The 14879-nt window shown below is 54.3% G+C and overlaps 1 long non-coding RNA gene across 1 annotated transcript in view; it reads left to right on the forward strand.

Moving 5' to 3' along the window:
- LOC137231100 (uncharacterized) overlaps positions 1–14879 on the forward strand; it is a 93595-nt gene that overhangs the window by 54502 nt on the left and 24214 nt on the right. Inside the window, exon 5 of the long non-coding RNA XR_010946399.1 lies at positions 2149–2261. This is a non-coding gene — a long non-coding RNA (uncharacterized lncRNA). The remainder of the gene's footprint in view (positions 1–2148; positions 2262–14879) is intronic.

Consider the following 14879-nt stretch of genomic DNA (forward strand, 5'->3'; position numbering starts at 1 on the left):
TGGTGGAGAAGGCCAGGCTTGTGCTTCTGCAGTTGAGAACTCCTTGTTCTTTTGCAGTCAGGGAAACTGAGGCAGAGAGCTTCAGAGCAAGATAGAGATTCATCAGGTCCAGAAGAGTCCACAGCTGTGCCTTCTGCTCTCAGCCCCCTGACTTCCAAAGCTCCGGCCCAGGCACCCAGGTACCCTAGGGCACCCCCAGACCAGAGGGATCTAGAAGAAGGGGGTGAAGCCCACTCTACCTCTCACTTGCAGGGTGACTTTGGAAAAAGCCACAGCCCTTCTCTGGGCCTCAGTTTCCTCATCTGCACAATGTATTAGTGGTCATCATTGGCCTCACCCATCCCATGAGGACCAACATAACGGGTGTGACTTTTCTTTGAAAATTATAAAGCGAAGGGCATGTGTGAGGTTCATGAAGAGAACTCAGAAAAACTAGAAGGTGGAGGGTGGTTACAGAATCTCAACCACTGCGCCACCAGGGAGGCCCAAACTCTGTATATTTTTAACATTACTCTATTGTTCATATTTTCTTATAAAATTAATTTATCTTTTTATTGCCCCCCCGACTTTACCACAAGTGTAAGGACATAGAAGCAGAAAAAGAAAAGGAAGAAAGAAAGAGAGAGTGAGAAGGAGCGAGAGAAGAAGGAAGGAAGGAAGGGAGGGAGGGAGGGAGGGAGGGAGGGAGGGAGGGAGGGAGGAAGGGAAGGAGGGAAGGAGGGAAGGAATTCATAGTTAACATTTTGGTGGAGCTCCTTTTTTCTATGCATGTGTATCAAAATATCTACATGTATACGTGTGCTGAAGACTATAGAATAATATTTTATATATATATATATATATTTTTTTGTATTTATTCATTTATTTATTTTTGGCTGTGTTGGGTCTTCATTGCTGCCCGCAGGCTTTCTCTAGTTGCGGTGAGCGGGGGCTACGCTTTGTTGCGGTGCATGAGCTTCTCATTGCTGTGGCTTCTCTTGCTACAGAGCACGGGCTCTAGGCGCGTGGGCTTCAGTAGTTGTGGCACGTGGTCTCAGTAGTTGTGGCACGTGGGCTCTAGAGCGCAGGCTCAGTAGTTGTGGCGCACGGGCTTAGTTGCTCCGCGGCATGTGGGGTCTTCCTGCGCCAGGGCTCGAACCCGTGTCCCCGGCATTGGCAGGCAGATTCTTAACCACTGCGCCACCAGGGAAGCCTGTACATATTGTTTTATACGGTTTTCTCTTTTCTTCACTTGCCAATATTTCAGTAACATTTCACCTTGTCACCAAAGGTTTATGTGCAGCACCCTTTCACCCCTCACGGCTGTGGAGAATCTGGAGGATACTGTGGTTTGGTGAGGCAGCCGCTATGGGTCCGAGCAGTTTAAGTGACAGACAGTGTAACACCCCGAGGTTCCTACCTCCAGGCCTCTTTCCCGGGTGGGAGGCTGGGAATAGAGCCAGACGCATAGGAGCCCTTCCGGAGGTGAGGTCTGTCCCCTGAAAATGCCAGCTAGGGGGCGACCTGGGCAGGGTCTTGGGGGAGAAGCTGCACCCAAGCCTTCCTCTGCCAGCTCATGAGGCCTCCTGCCCCGTGATCTGGGGATGGCTTTCCCCAAAAAAGACTACCACTTTGCTGCGTCTGTAGAGTGCTGCCCCTCCTGCCGGGGCCACCTCAGTGTGGGCCATGCAGTGGTGGAGGGTGCACAGTGGCACCTGTGGCTAGGGCTGGCCTCATTCCTTGCTCTGCCCTCTAGACCCCGAGTCCCCAAGAGGCAACTTTGTTCCATGGCAGTGCGGCTCAGGACTACTCTTCTGGACCTGAGGAGGGCCTCAAAGGGGCAGGGAAGAGGGAAGGGGGTAGTTTGCCTTGGACACAAGGCATCTGATCTTACCTGTCCTATGACGGGTGGGGTCCCTGAGGCCCAAGGGCCCCCAGCAAGTGATGGAAGTGCCAGGCCAGATGACCAGCCTAGGGGTTGTCCCATGCCACCTCCCCCGCCGTAAAGCTTTGCCACCGAGATCGCAATCCCTGGAGGCAGACTGCTTGGGCTTGAGTCCACGCACACTCACTGTCAGCCTGTGTGACAATGGGCCAGTTACTTAACTTCTCTGGGCCTCAGTTTTCCCTTCCTGCAAATGCTTATAAGACTTGTCACATACTCCACAGGACTGCTGTGAGACTTCAACACGTCAACCCACGTGAAGCACTTTGAGAAGCGTCCGCACGCAGGAGGCGCACGTCAACACGAGCTGCTTGCTTTCTGGCTCCACAGAGAAGGGGTAGGCTGACGTATGTCCCCTCCCTGCCCTCACCAAAGTCTTCCATCCCACAGTTTTCTGAGCTGGCAGAACACAGCAATATGACAGCTTCAACTGTGGGTGCCCTCAGCTGAGGGACTGGAGACTGTCCTCTTTCAATCGCCTTCTCTCTGGATGTGCCCTCCTCTGGGGACCTGGATGTCTTCCTTTGCTGTGTCACCTGGGATAATCACTTACCCTCTCTGGAGAAAGAGGAGTTGGACTTCAGGACGGTTACAGCCCCATCCAGTGCCAGGGCGGAGGGCTCTGGGATGGACCCCAGAGAAGAGTGGGGTGGTAGGGCAGATGGGAAGTTGGTGGGTGTTATGGGCTGAATTGTGTCCCCTCCGCCCCCATTCATATGTTGAAGTCCTAACACCTAGTGCCTCTGAATGAGACTGTATTTGGGGAGAGGGTCTCTAAAGAGGTAACTGGGTTAAAAGGAGGTCATTAGGGTGAGCCCTAATCCAATATGACTGGTGTCCTTATGAGAAGAGATTCGGTAGGACAGACACACATTGAAGGCCACAAGAAAACAGAGGGAGAAGACAGCCACCTACAAGGCAAGGAGGGAGGTCTCAGAAGAAATCAACCCTGTTGACACCTTGATCTTGGACTTCTAGCCTCCAGAACTGTGAGATGCTTAAACAAATTTTTGTTGTTTAAGCCACCCACTCTTTCGTTCTTTATTATGGTAGTTCTAGCAAACGAATAGGTTAGAGGTTGTCTGTCTGGCCCCATAAGGACTGTCTTTGATTCACCAGGCTGCCAGGACCCATACAGGGCAAGGACCTGCGAGCTTTGTTGCTTCCCAAAGAGGAGAGAGTACTTCATTGTTGGGCCAGTGGGCCCTGGGATCTCTGCAATGATTAAAAAATAGCCCTACTGTGTGGCCAGCCCTGGCCATTCCTGTCTCCCTTAGTCTATGTCATCAGGGTATGTATTCTTAGTCACACTGTCCAAAAGGAGAAACAGAGGCTCAGAAAGTCACCTGCCCAAGGATTCCCGTCTTGGTCTGGCTGGCCAACAATCCCATGTTCTTTCCTGCATACCCTAGCACTTCTCCAAGAAGGCCTCCCACAGTGCTCTCGGTGGGCCTGTGCCCCTGTCACTGTGTGGCAGCTGGGACCCCAGCATTCCTGCACCCTGGGGCAAAGGGAGAGCTGGGAAGGTCCCAGGCTCCAGGCAGGAATTCCCTCCCCCAGCTTTGCTCAGTCTTTTTCTGTTGTTTCTTTGCTCAGCCGGGCCCTGTTATCTTCCTCTGAGTCTGACGCCTAGTTCTTCCTGTTTAAAATTCAGACCCTGGACTTTTCCTTTGGGGGTGGTTGTGTGTTTGTTCTGTGTTTTGGATTCTCCCCCGGCCCCTATCTCTGGCACTTTAGGTCACCAACCCCGTTTTCAGTATCCCAGGGTCCCAGTGAGTGAGGGTCTTCTACCCAGTGCCCTGTCTGGGGGCATTTGGGTGGCAGGGGAGGAGGGAGGAACCTGTCACTTTTTCCCCACCTGTAGTATGCAGGGTCCGACAGCCCGGCCTTGCTGCCCTCTTCTCACCCACGGCCCCTCCTGTACCCCAAACCACACTGAGGGTCTCTGGGCTCCCTGCAACGTTCTGCTTTGAGTCCAGTGCACTCCAGGAAGGAGATTCAGCCATAGAACAAGAAAAAAACGTACAGATGTGAGGTGCCCTGATGAGCTCTACTCCTGAGAGTGGAGACAGGGCCCTGGGGAACCTGGCCCATGCTAGCTGTGTGGGACAGAGCACCGAACCGGGAGTCAGGAGCCCTGGGCTCCTACCCTTGCTTTCCACCTCATGCTGTGTGAGCTTGGGCACTCAAGTTCCTCTCTGGACCTCAGCTTTGTCACAGGAAGGTGGCTGACGACTTGAGTCAGCTGCCCCTGAGGGTCTTCCAGCTTGATGAGCTGTGATTTTAGGGCTTCATGAGATGCTCCTAGGGACTCCACGTGGCGTGACTGTGGGAAGACATGGGGCACAGAGAGCAGTCGGGGGTGAGGTGTGCATGGCCTCCAAGGAGCAGACCCAGTACCACCTCCTCCAGGCAGCCTCCCTTCTCTAAGGCTCTCCAGTACTTCCTGCCCCACCAGAAACCTTGGGAAGGCTTCAGGCTTAGAGTGAGACTGCAGGAAGGTTCATAACCTCCCTGAGCCTCAGTGTGCCCCTCCATCAAATGGAGATGATGTCTGTCTTCTAGGGCTGCTGATGGCTCCCAGCACACAGGAGATGCTGTGTGAATGATGGGTCTGAGGAGAATGTAGGCGAGGAACTATGAGTTCCTAGAGGGGAGGCGTCAAGTCTGACCCGTCCTTGGGTCCCCCTGGCCCAGGGACCACTGATTGAGAAAGGGGGTGCCTCAGGGTACATGGTGTCAGGCACCTCTCGAGCCCAACCTCACATCCCCTCGGCTTACCTCTGTATTCCAGCTCCTGCCAGGGAAACTAGCTCTGCACAGGTGTCAAGTGACGGCCCCTTGCCTTGCAGCCCACTGAGCGCTTGCCTTTGTCCCCAGGTGATGAGAATAAACGGATAATATTCTCCTTCCAACCTGAGCTACCTTCTTCCCTCTGAGGGCCCCAGCAGGGTAGAGCCCAGTTGCCAAAAACTTGACTAGCTTGTTAATGCCCCTTAGGTTGACTCTCCTTCCTCCCCTCTTTCACTCATCCCAGTGCCTCATTTCTGACTTTGGGAGGCATCTGAGAGAGGTCAGAGGCCTTGAGGAAGGTCCCCAGGGATCTAGGTTGGTGGGTGTGTGAGCTGCAGCCGGCATAGCCTCTGGCTGAAACTTCACACTGAACCCAGCCCGAGACCAGTCCTGCCCAGAGCCTCCGGCCAGGCGAGCTTGGGTGTGCTGCCCTGCCTTGTGGATGGAGCAGCTGGATGTAAGTGGTAGAGGGGGGCGCCGTGCCCCTACCTGCAGATTCCCAGTCCATCCATGTGTCATTCATCCCCCTGGGTCCCTGAGGAAGGGCCAGAGCCAGGCCAGGCTGCACTCCTTTTCTCCTACTGTTGGCAGGTTTTAGGATATCTTTTTTGGTTACTGATTTTAGAAAAAAGGCTAGCTATTCTTCTCCACCTCTCAGCCCTTCCCCTTTGAACCGTCAGGGAAGGCTGCCTAGCTCAGGGGCAGGGGCCTCCACCTCTCAGCCCTGGAGCCCGTGGACAAGGGGACAGCAGGCTGCCTAGAGGACCTTGTAGAGGCCCAGCTGTTAGGAGCATGGACTTGTTACTTAACCTCCCTAGGTTTCAGTTTCCTCATCGGTAAAGGAGGAATGATAGCCCAGTCAACCTCAGAGGGCCCTGCTAAGATGCTCAGATAACAGAGAAAATGCCTGGTACTTCGTGAGCTGGGTCTATTGGATTTCTGTGTTCTGAGTGGTTCCCTCCCTCCTCAGAAAACAGCATCAGGTTTTGGCAGACTTGGGTGAGGAATGGGGTGGAAGAGGCCTGGAGCTCAGAGCCAGAGAACCAGATCCCAGCCTGGCTTTCCACTGACTGGCTGTGGGACTTTGGCCCCTGTCAGAGGCTTCAAGATACCACTTGTGCATGGGGATAATTGTGGGGAGGCTCCAGTGGCACGGAAGGGCCAGTGTGCTGGGGCCTCTCCCCACCCCAGCCAGCTTGGACACTAGGACAGGCAGGCACAGTGATCACCGGTCAGCCGGCTCCCAGCATCCTGCCGCCAGCTCCCCAGGCCCCCTGTCTGCACGTCCTGCCCTGCCCAGCCCGCCAGGGTGGCTGAGGGTTTGGAGCCGATGGAATCAGCGTGCCCTTCCCTCCTTTGTCTGCTGGTGCTTCCTTCCCTTCACAGCATGCTTTCTTTTTTCTGGTTTATCAGGCCCTGGGGAAAGCTGGGGCCAGCCAGGCTCCCAGCCGAGCACCCCCTGGGAAGCCGCCAGCCGGGAGCACAGCAGACGGCTCCGTCTCTGGGGCCAGCAGCTCAGCCATCCCCTCCCTCCGCCTGACCCCAGCAGCTCCCACCTGGTGGATAGGACCTCTCCCAGCATGCAGGAGGCCACCCAGTGTCCCTGGCTTCCAAAGCCTCCCTTTCAGAGGCTTGAAGCCTCAGGGGTGCTTAGGATACACTGAGGCCCCCCTCCTTACTTTAGAAGGAGGAAACTGAGGCCCAGAAGCAGGAAGTGCCTGGAGGGTCTGACTCTCAGCTTAGGGCTCTGACCAGCAAGCAGCTGCCTGTCATCTCCCTCAAGGCAATAGGCAAGTCAAGGAATCTGTGTCCTGAAAGTCCGGGCTGTGCATCCCAGCCCCGCCACTCACAACTAACACCTGTGCCTCAGTTTACAAGTCTGTACAATGGGAATAGTGGTGCCGGCCCCACGGGCTGTTTTGAAGGCTAGAGGTGATAATACAGATGACTGCCCACCCTAGAGCAGGCATTCCCATAGGGGCCATATTGCCCTCCAGGGGGCAAAAACTGGCTCAGGGAGAACATATGAAAAAATCTTGAATTATAGATATATGTGCGGTACTTAAACAGACATACAGTATATCTGGGGTATTACAATGTTTTCGTGGGAAGGGATTGGGAAAAACTGTCTATAAAGGATCCTGGGGCTTCCCTGGTGGCGCAGTGGTTGAGAGTCCGCCTGCCGATGCAGGGGACATGGGTTTGTGCCCCGGTCTGGGAAGATCCCACATGCTGCGGAATGGCTGGGCCCGTGAGCCATGGCCGCTGAGCCTGCGCGTCCGGAGCCTGTTGCTCCGCAACGGGAGAGGCCACACCAGTGAGAGGCCCGCGTACCGCAAAAAAAAAAAAAAAAAAAAGGATCCTGGAGGGTGGGAGCGATAATGAAATAAAGGTTCAGAAGCACTGCCACTGCCAGTTAGAATTGAGTTAGTTAGTTTGTCCCTCTGCTCAGCCTCTTCCTCTCTTCTTTCGCTGGTGCTGCCCAGCACAGGCTTTACAGTAAGATAAGAAATCAGGTTATGCTCATCTTCTCAAAAACTCCTGAGAATGAGCAGTGGGATCACCCAAGTTTTGACATTGGAAACTCACTCATTTGCCCATTCATTCATCCATTTGACATTTGCCCAAGGTCACAAAGCTGCACCTCAGAGCAGGGTGCAAGGTGGCAATGACCCTGGTTTCGGCTCTCAACAAACAGGGCAAATGGCAGGGCAATGTATAGCCTGGACTGAAGGGAGACCAAAGCCCTGTGGGCAGGCTAGCTATGGTGGCAAACTTGTCCAACTAAGAGAAGAGGGGGCATTTGGGGTGGGCTTTGATGGATGTGTAGGAGTTTCTCAAGTGGAAAAGAGCAGAAGGAAGTGTCAGGTAGAGGAAACAACCTGAACAAAGATACAGAAGTGAGAGTGAGGGCTGTGCGTGGGACAGGAGCCATCACAAAGAGGTGTCAGGGGTTGGGGAACCACCACACCTAGTGTGGCTTCATGGGCAACCTTATTCATAATTCCTCTTCGGTTCTTCCTCTCCCCTGCAATATCCTTTCTATATACAAGTAACTTGTGTTCTTTGTAGAAAGGTTGGAAAGCCTTGAAGAGTGAACAGAAGCCTCGGTCTTCCACTTTGGAGGGAATTTTTGCAGGTGTTTCTTCTTTCTTTATGTCTCTTGCTATCTCTGAAGAGCCTGCCCTTCAGTAGGGAGGGGAGGACACACACAGGCACCCTCTGCCTCTCTGTGTCCAGTGCTTTCCATGCATTAATCAATTTCCTGCCACACACTGTGGGGAAGGTGATCTTACCTCCCCTTTTCACAACGGGGAAACTGAGGCCCAGAGCTGTCAAGTGACTCAAAGTCACACAGCTGGTGAGTGGTGGGGCCCCTTGTTGGAACTCAGGCCTCTGAGCTTCCTCCCTCTGCACGGGGGTCCACAGACAGGTCTCAGGGCTCCAGGAACGGCTGACACTGCAGATGAAATCTGGACAGGTGGAGAGTTTTTCTGGGACAGGGTCGACAGCCTTTATTAGACTCCCAAACAGGTCCATGTCCCAAATCTGTACCACTGTGGGCCCCAGAAGAGCCCCCAGAGGTCAGAGCCCTTCTCATGATTGACATGGATACGGAGCTCCCTTAGGGGTAGCAGGTGGGCACCATGGTGGGCCTGCAGAGGGAGCTCAGGGTGGGGAGAGAACTGGGTCCTGTCGGGGCCTCTTCTCTGGTCTTAGTTCCACTGGCTGACTTAGTCTACCCTCAGGAAGTTCTCCCTCACATCTGCCCTAAAGCTCTCTCGTGGAAGCTTCAGCGTATTTTTCTCCTGCCCTCTGTGCCACCTAAAAGTAGCATAGAGCTCCAGGTTCCTGGGTACTTATTATATTAGTAAAGATAACTAACTAACCGAATAAAGGGGGCATACAAAAACCAGACACACCAATGATTCCTTGCAGGTCCCTTGGGAAGAGCCAGGCTTTGCCTGGGACACCTATCTTCAGTTGCCCCTGGACCTCAAAGCTCTGGACAGCTAAGCCTGATGATTCACATCATCCGTAGCCAAGGTTTCAGGTCCCTCCCCCTGCAGAGCATTGCCAGCTGCTCCCCCTGTGACATGAGGGGTGGGACAAATTGATCTCTTTGTCTTTTTCCAGTGCTCACTCTGTGATTTCAGGGATCAACTCACCAATCACAGCTTTTGTTCATGCTGTACCCTCTGCCAGGGACGTCCCACCTGTCTTTTCTGTCTGACCGGCTCCTACCCACCCTGCGTAGCCTTCTTCAAAGGCCACTGCTTCGGGGAAGTCTTCCCTGATCTCCCAAGCTAGAAGGGTTCATGCTTTATTCTGGATCTCACCTTGCAGTGCTGGAATCTTGACAGCACCTCTGGGATTTATGCCCTCACCAGCCCAAGAGCACACTGAAAGCAGGGGCTGTTTCTCTCAGTCTGAATCTCCAGCACTAGCACAATGCCTGACATTTAGACAATGCTCTGTGAGTTTACTGAATGAATGAAGCAGCGAATGAGTGAGTGAGTCAGTAAGTGGATGAATCTCTATGTACCTCCTTCCCCAGCCCCGAAGGGTCTGTGGCCTGGAAAGCCTCCCCCACTGCCTGGGTCTCAGCACCTTGGTGTAATTGGCCTATAGTTGGTATTTGATGTGGCTCAGCTGGGAGGGCTGGGTGCACCCGTTTATTTGGCTTGGCTAGCCTGCTGCGGTGCACAATGCTGCCTTAGTCTAGAAAAGCTCATGGGGGCCTGGGGAAGTGGGATGGGAAAGGCTTACCATGGTCTAGAGATTCTGACTGCACTCAGCTGCCCGGGTCACCAGCAACCTGGGCTGGCCTCCTGGCCATCCAGCATGTCTCTGGGGGCCAGGGCACAGGGATGGTCCAGCTGATGCTGGAGGCCACCAGGCCTCGCCTGCAGACAAAAATGACTCTGAGAGTAACTGCTTCAGCCCTGAGCTTAGAATACAGACATGGAAACTGAGGCCTGGAGGCAAGAAGACCCCTGCCCCAGAACCCACTGACATGTTGGAATCATAGAAGCTGAAAGACACAGGATCTCAAAGGTTACTTGGTCCAATTCTATGAATTCTTTTTCTCAACATTTGTCTTAAAAAATGGGGATGGTGTCTGGAAAACCGCACATCAGGAGAGTATCACCATAACTGCCTTTTGTCTTGTGGTTGTTACATGTCAGGCATGAGGCTAAGTGCCCCACTTCTAGAATAGAGTCTGTTTTATAAGTGAGGAAACTGTGGCTCAGAGAAGTTCAGCAACCTGCTGAAGGTCACACAGCTGCTAAGCAGTACAACCAGGACTGAATTCAGATCTAGGTAGACTCATGTGCTTGCATCCCTGACCACTTGGCAATACTGCCTCTTTGTTGCTCAAGGTGAACTTGTGGCTGAATTACATTGCTTGATTTTTGTTGATTTGTATTTCCTAATTTTGCTTCAATGACTATGAAATACTTGTATAATAATCAGCTAAATGAAAACAGCAGTTGTGTATGTGTGTGTGTTTAAGTGTGTTTTAGTGATTTTAAACTAATAACGGGGAATTTCTGCAGTTCTGAGTGTCTGTGGGCATCTCTGTACACCCTCCTCCAGGCCAGATGTATCATCCTTTAAGTAGCAGCCCCACTCCAAAAGTTATTAGAGAGAGGCCCTTCAGTCTTCCCTCCCCACAACTTAACCAACTGTAAAGTCACTGGTGCCTTTTGAAAACACAGCTCCCACTTAATTCTGAACGTTTCCACACCCAGGTGCCGAGGCATTAGGGAGAACCTTGGCCTGGGAACCCGGGATCCTGAGCTCTGGCCCATCACCCTGCTCTGTAGCCCTGAGCAAGCCCTTATCCAGTTCTGGGCCTCAGTTTCTCCATCTGTCAAAGTGCCAAGTGAGCTCTGAGGACCTTCACGCCCTTACAGCCCTGTTGGAGGAGCGTCCTGTCAACCCCAGAGCCAAGGCAGAGACTCAAGTACCCTGAGTTATCCCAGTCTCTCTAACAGTAGGAATTTCAAATTACTTTCTCCGCCAAGCTACCCGCAGAGCAAAGCAGGCCACTTGCTCTGGGTAATAGCCCACTAGGTAATCCCTCCAATGTGTGTTTGTGAGCGCAGAGTTCCTCAGGGTCCTCCTTTGTGTACATAGAGGATTGAAACGTGAATACCCTCCTACAATACAGCCCTAGACTGCTCACCAGCCTATCGGGTTTGGATGCTGTCTTGGGGGTTGAGCTCTAAGGGGGATCTAGCACGAAGTAGCTGTTCCATGTATATATCCCTTCTTGGATGGTTTGCAGTTGATCAGGGAAGATAGGAGGACAATGCTTATCAGAAAGGAGTGGAGATCTAAGGGGATTTTCGGGATGAGGGACAGGCAATGCGGGATGTCTACCTGTGGTTCCCACAGCACCTCCGTGTAAGCCAGTCCAGCTGGCATGAAGGGGTCTGGGCCAATGGGGATGTCTCCATCTTTAAACAGGCTCCCATTGCAATCATCCTGCGTGTCTAGCCTAGGGCTATGCTACTTATTCTCTGTCTGTCCCTGATGTCCCATCTTTCTGTGGCCATGACTTCCTCTTCCTCATGGTAGTCCTGACCATATAGGAAGGGCAAAGTTCTGTCTTTCCCATCCACCACCAACACCAAGTTGGAGAAATACAGGGAGCAAGCAGAGCCAGGAGTCAGGGGAAGCTTCCTGGAGGAGGGGGTCTCTGAGCAGAGTCTGCCAATCACCACACAGAAGAAAGAGCTTGTGCAAATGTGTGTCTAGAGAATGGCAGTGTGAGGGATGTGGAGGGCTGGCCGGAGATGGGACTGTAAGTTCTGGACCTTGGAGACCATGGAAGCTGTGCCAGGAAACCTGGGCTTGTTCTGGGGCTGATGGGGAACCATAGAACCAGCACAGAGAGGAGAGCTGGGGACAGATCTGTGTTTTAGAAAAGTAGTTGCTACGGAGAAGGAGAAGAGTGGATGAATTTGAGATAGGAGGGGGATGGGTGGGGTCGTGTGTGTGTGTGTGTGTGTGTGTGTGTGAGAGAGAGAGAGAGAGAGAGAGAGAGAGAGAGAGATAGAGGGGTCAAGGAGGACTCTAAGTTTCTGGCTGTCTGGCTGGGGGGGATGCAGGAGAATCGAAACAGGTCCTCTGCGGGCAGGATGCCTTCAGGGAGACCAAGGAAAGCCAGGTGGGTTGTCTACTGTGCAGCAGACAAAGGTATTTGGAGCTGAGGGGGAAAATGTATGAAAGTCATTTGTGTCCAGGGGGTGGTTGAGTCCGTGAACATGGGTGCGGCGGCCTTGACAGAGCGGGGAGAGGAAAGTGAGCCTGAAGCCAGCATGTCAGGATGCCCAGGGGAGGCATTCAGGGAGGGAGCGGCCAGCACAGAGGACCATGTGGGGTTTGGCTACGTGGAGGTCACCTATGAACTTGTCAAAAGTAACTCAATGGAGGGATGAGGCAGAAGCTGGATGGACCAGCTGAGGCCAAGCCCCTGGCATCTCTTTCACGGGCACCTACCACAGCCTCCTGTCTGGTCTCCCTACTCTGTCCTCGCCCCTCGAGTTCATTCACCACACGGTGGCCAAAGCGCTCTTAAAAACACACCCAAGTCATGGCGCTCCCAGATTTCTAATGCTCTCTGCCATCCCATCACCGTCCTGACCATGGACCACCAGTTTTTGATGCCTTTTGGCCTCTGCCCCCTCCCCATTCATGTTTGGGGCCCCTGCTCTGAAAAGGGGGCATGTTTCAAGCTTCTCCGACCTTTGAGGTCCCCCACCCCAGCTTCAGCACCTCCACAAGGGAGACCCCTATGGCCCACACCCTTGCCCTCTTCTCCTGGGTCTGCCCAGTCGTCGGATCTCTGGGCAAACTGCCTTCTAAAGGAAGTGTCCCTGAACCCCTCGCCCCGCTCCAAAGTAGGGCAGTTCTCCTGTTTCGTATACACTGTACCCCACTGCGAAATACTCCTCACAGCTCCAAATAAGTTTTTAATTGTGCTCTTTATCTGTCTTTCTCTTTAGAATGTGACGTACTGTGGGGGGCAGAGGCCAGTTCTGCTGTGTCCTCCATAGATTGCGACACCAGCACAGTGCCTGGCATGGAGTAAGTGCCTGGTAAATTTGAATGAATGTGTATTAATGAATGAAAACACATACAAACGGATGAAAAGAAAGATATGAAGCAAGGGCAGCCTATTGAGCAAGAACTTGTACAAGGATGGAGCGTGATCCTTGGAGGGGACAGGGGCCTTCGTCAAGCCATGTCTCTCAGTCTATTTCAAAGGATAATAATGCTAATAACTGTTGGCCACAGTGTGTGGTCAATCAGTGCTGATAACCAGACATCTGCCAACCTCCACGGTCTTAAAGTGCACCCCTATTGGGTTGGGGGAGGTCCCATCGAGCATCATTTCAGGATGGGGAGTCCCCCAGGGCAGAAAGAGTCCACTCCCGACTCCCACCCCAATCTGACTGCTCTCTCGACCCCAGTCCCTCCTTCCCCCAGTTGAGGACAGCCTGCTGGCAGTGGGGTGCTAGGGCCTCCTGGCTTCGGGCCCCTCCATTCAAAGTTCCTCGCGACCCCTGCCCGCCCTAGTTCCTGGACCCCACTATCCGCAAGAGTGAGACCCCTGTCCCCGGCCTGTCCCAGTGGGATGCTGTAGGGTGGACCCCCCAGCCTCGGAGGCGGGGGCAGGGTCCTAACAGGGTGAGACCACTGAGGGAGTCCTGTGCACCGCACCCGCCCAGCCTCCCGCCCTGCCAGCCCTCCCCGCGCCCGCCTGCCCGCCGCCTGCCGCCGCCGCCGGACGCTGGAGTTCGGTTTTCTTGACCCGGCGGGGCCGGGGAGGGGCCGCCCGCGGAGCCGCCGCTTTATCGCGCCCTGTCTCCGCGCTGTCTCCCGCCGTCGGCCCCGGGCTGGCCGGCCTCTCCCCCCACCGGCTCCCGCTCTCCCGGCTCCACGCTGGCGGGCCGGTCCCTTTGGGCTCCCCGAGGGCAAAGCTGGGGTGGCGGTGTCCCAGAGCAGAGCAAGGGGCCCCGCCTGCCCCCAGCCCCTTGGGCCCGGGGAGGGTATGGGAGATGGGGCTGCTGATGGGTGGAGGGGCCTCTGAGCGGGCAGGGAGGCCCTAAACGCCCCCTTGGCAGCGGCTGTGGGAGGAACTGGCCAACTTGGAGCCGGGAGGGGCTATTTGGGAGATTGCCCCATCCCCATTTTATAGAAGAGATACTTGGGGCCCAGAGAACACAACTGGCCCAAAGCCACTCCCACGACCCCCATCAGGATCTTCCCCATACCGGGTCTGGAAAGTCATTCTTCTCCCAGTGGCTGGGTGCCAATGGCAAAGAGACAGGGCCAGCTGAGCCCCTCAGTGTGCCAACCACCAGTGAGGTCTGCGGGGGCCCAGGCCCTGACATAGCAAAGATGGCTGGGTTCTTTCAGCAGTGGGGATGGAGATAGCTGGGTCCCCTCTCCTAGCAGGTCTTTCTGTTCTCAGCACCCCCACCCCCTTGCTCCGGTTGCTTCCTCTGCTTAGAATGCCCTCTTCATCTTAGCTTACAGAAATCCTTCTGTCTCTCTAAGGTGCCACCCAAGACCACCTTTGGCCCCTAGGTGATGGGGGAACGGGAACCTTACACATGAAAGCAGAACAAGAAGGCACCTCTCTGCCCCCTCCCTGCTGCAGTTAACCGAAGTAACCCAGGAGGTTGCAGGTAAAGACACTTGGGATGGGGGCAGGTGGTCTAACCTGCTCTCTGGGGCTGTAAGTGAGGTCAGCCCTGCAGGGGACACCTGAAGGAGAGTCTGAGTACAGATTTCATGCAGCCAACAACGGACCCCCTGCCCACTGCCAATGCCATGTGTCAACCAGGGGTATGCAGAGCTGAGAGGTAGTGGTGAAGAATTCAAGCAGGGATGGAGCAGGCATTGTGGAGTCCGGGGGTGGGTTGTGGCGGGGAGAGAAGCTAGGGAACACCTGGGGTGGTTAAGAGGAAGACGGTAGAGAGGCAGAAGGCAGAGGGCCCAGCACAGGCAAAGACCTGGAGGCCCAGCAGTGGAAAGATGGAGGGGGGCTGGGGGAGGTAGAGATGAAAGGAGCCAGATTGAGGAGGTTCTTACACCCCAAGGCAAGGACAGAAGAACAGGTTTCATATTACATGACTGTTAC

This window comes from Pseudorca crassidens, chromosome 1 (genome assembly GCF_039906515.1).
Source record: "Pseudorca crassidens isolate mPseCra1 chromosome 1, mPseCra1.hap1, whole genome shotgun sequence".
Classification (NCBI taxonomy): Eukaryota; Metazoa; Chordata; class Mammalia; order Artiodactyla; family Delphinidae; genus Pseudorca; species Pseudorca crassidens.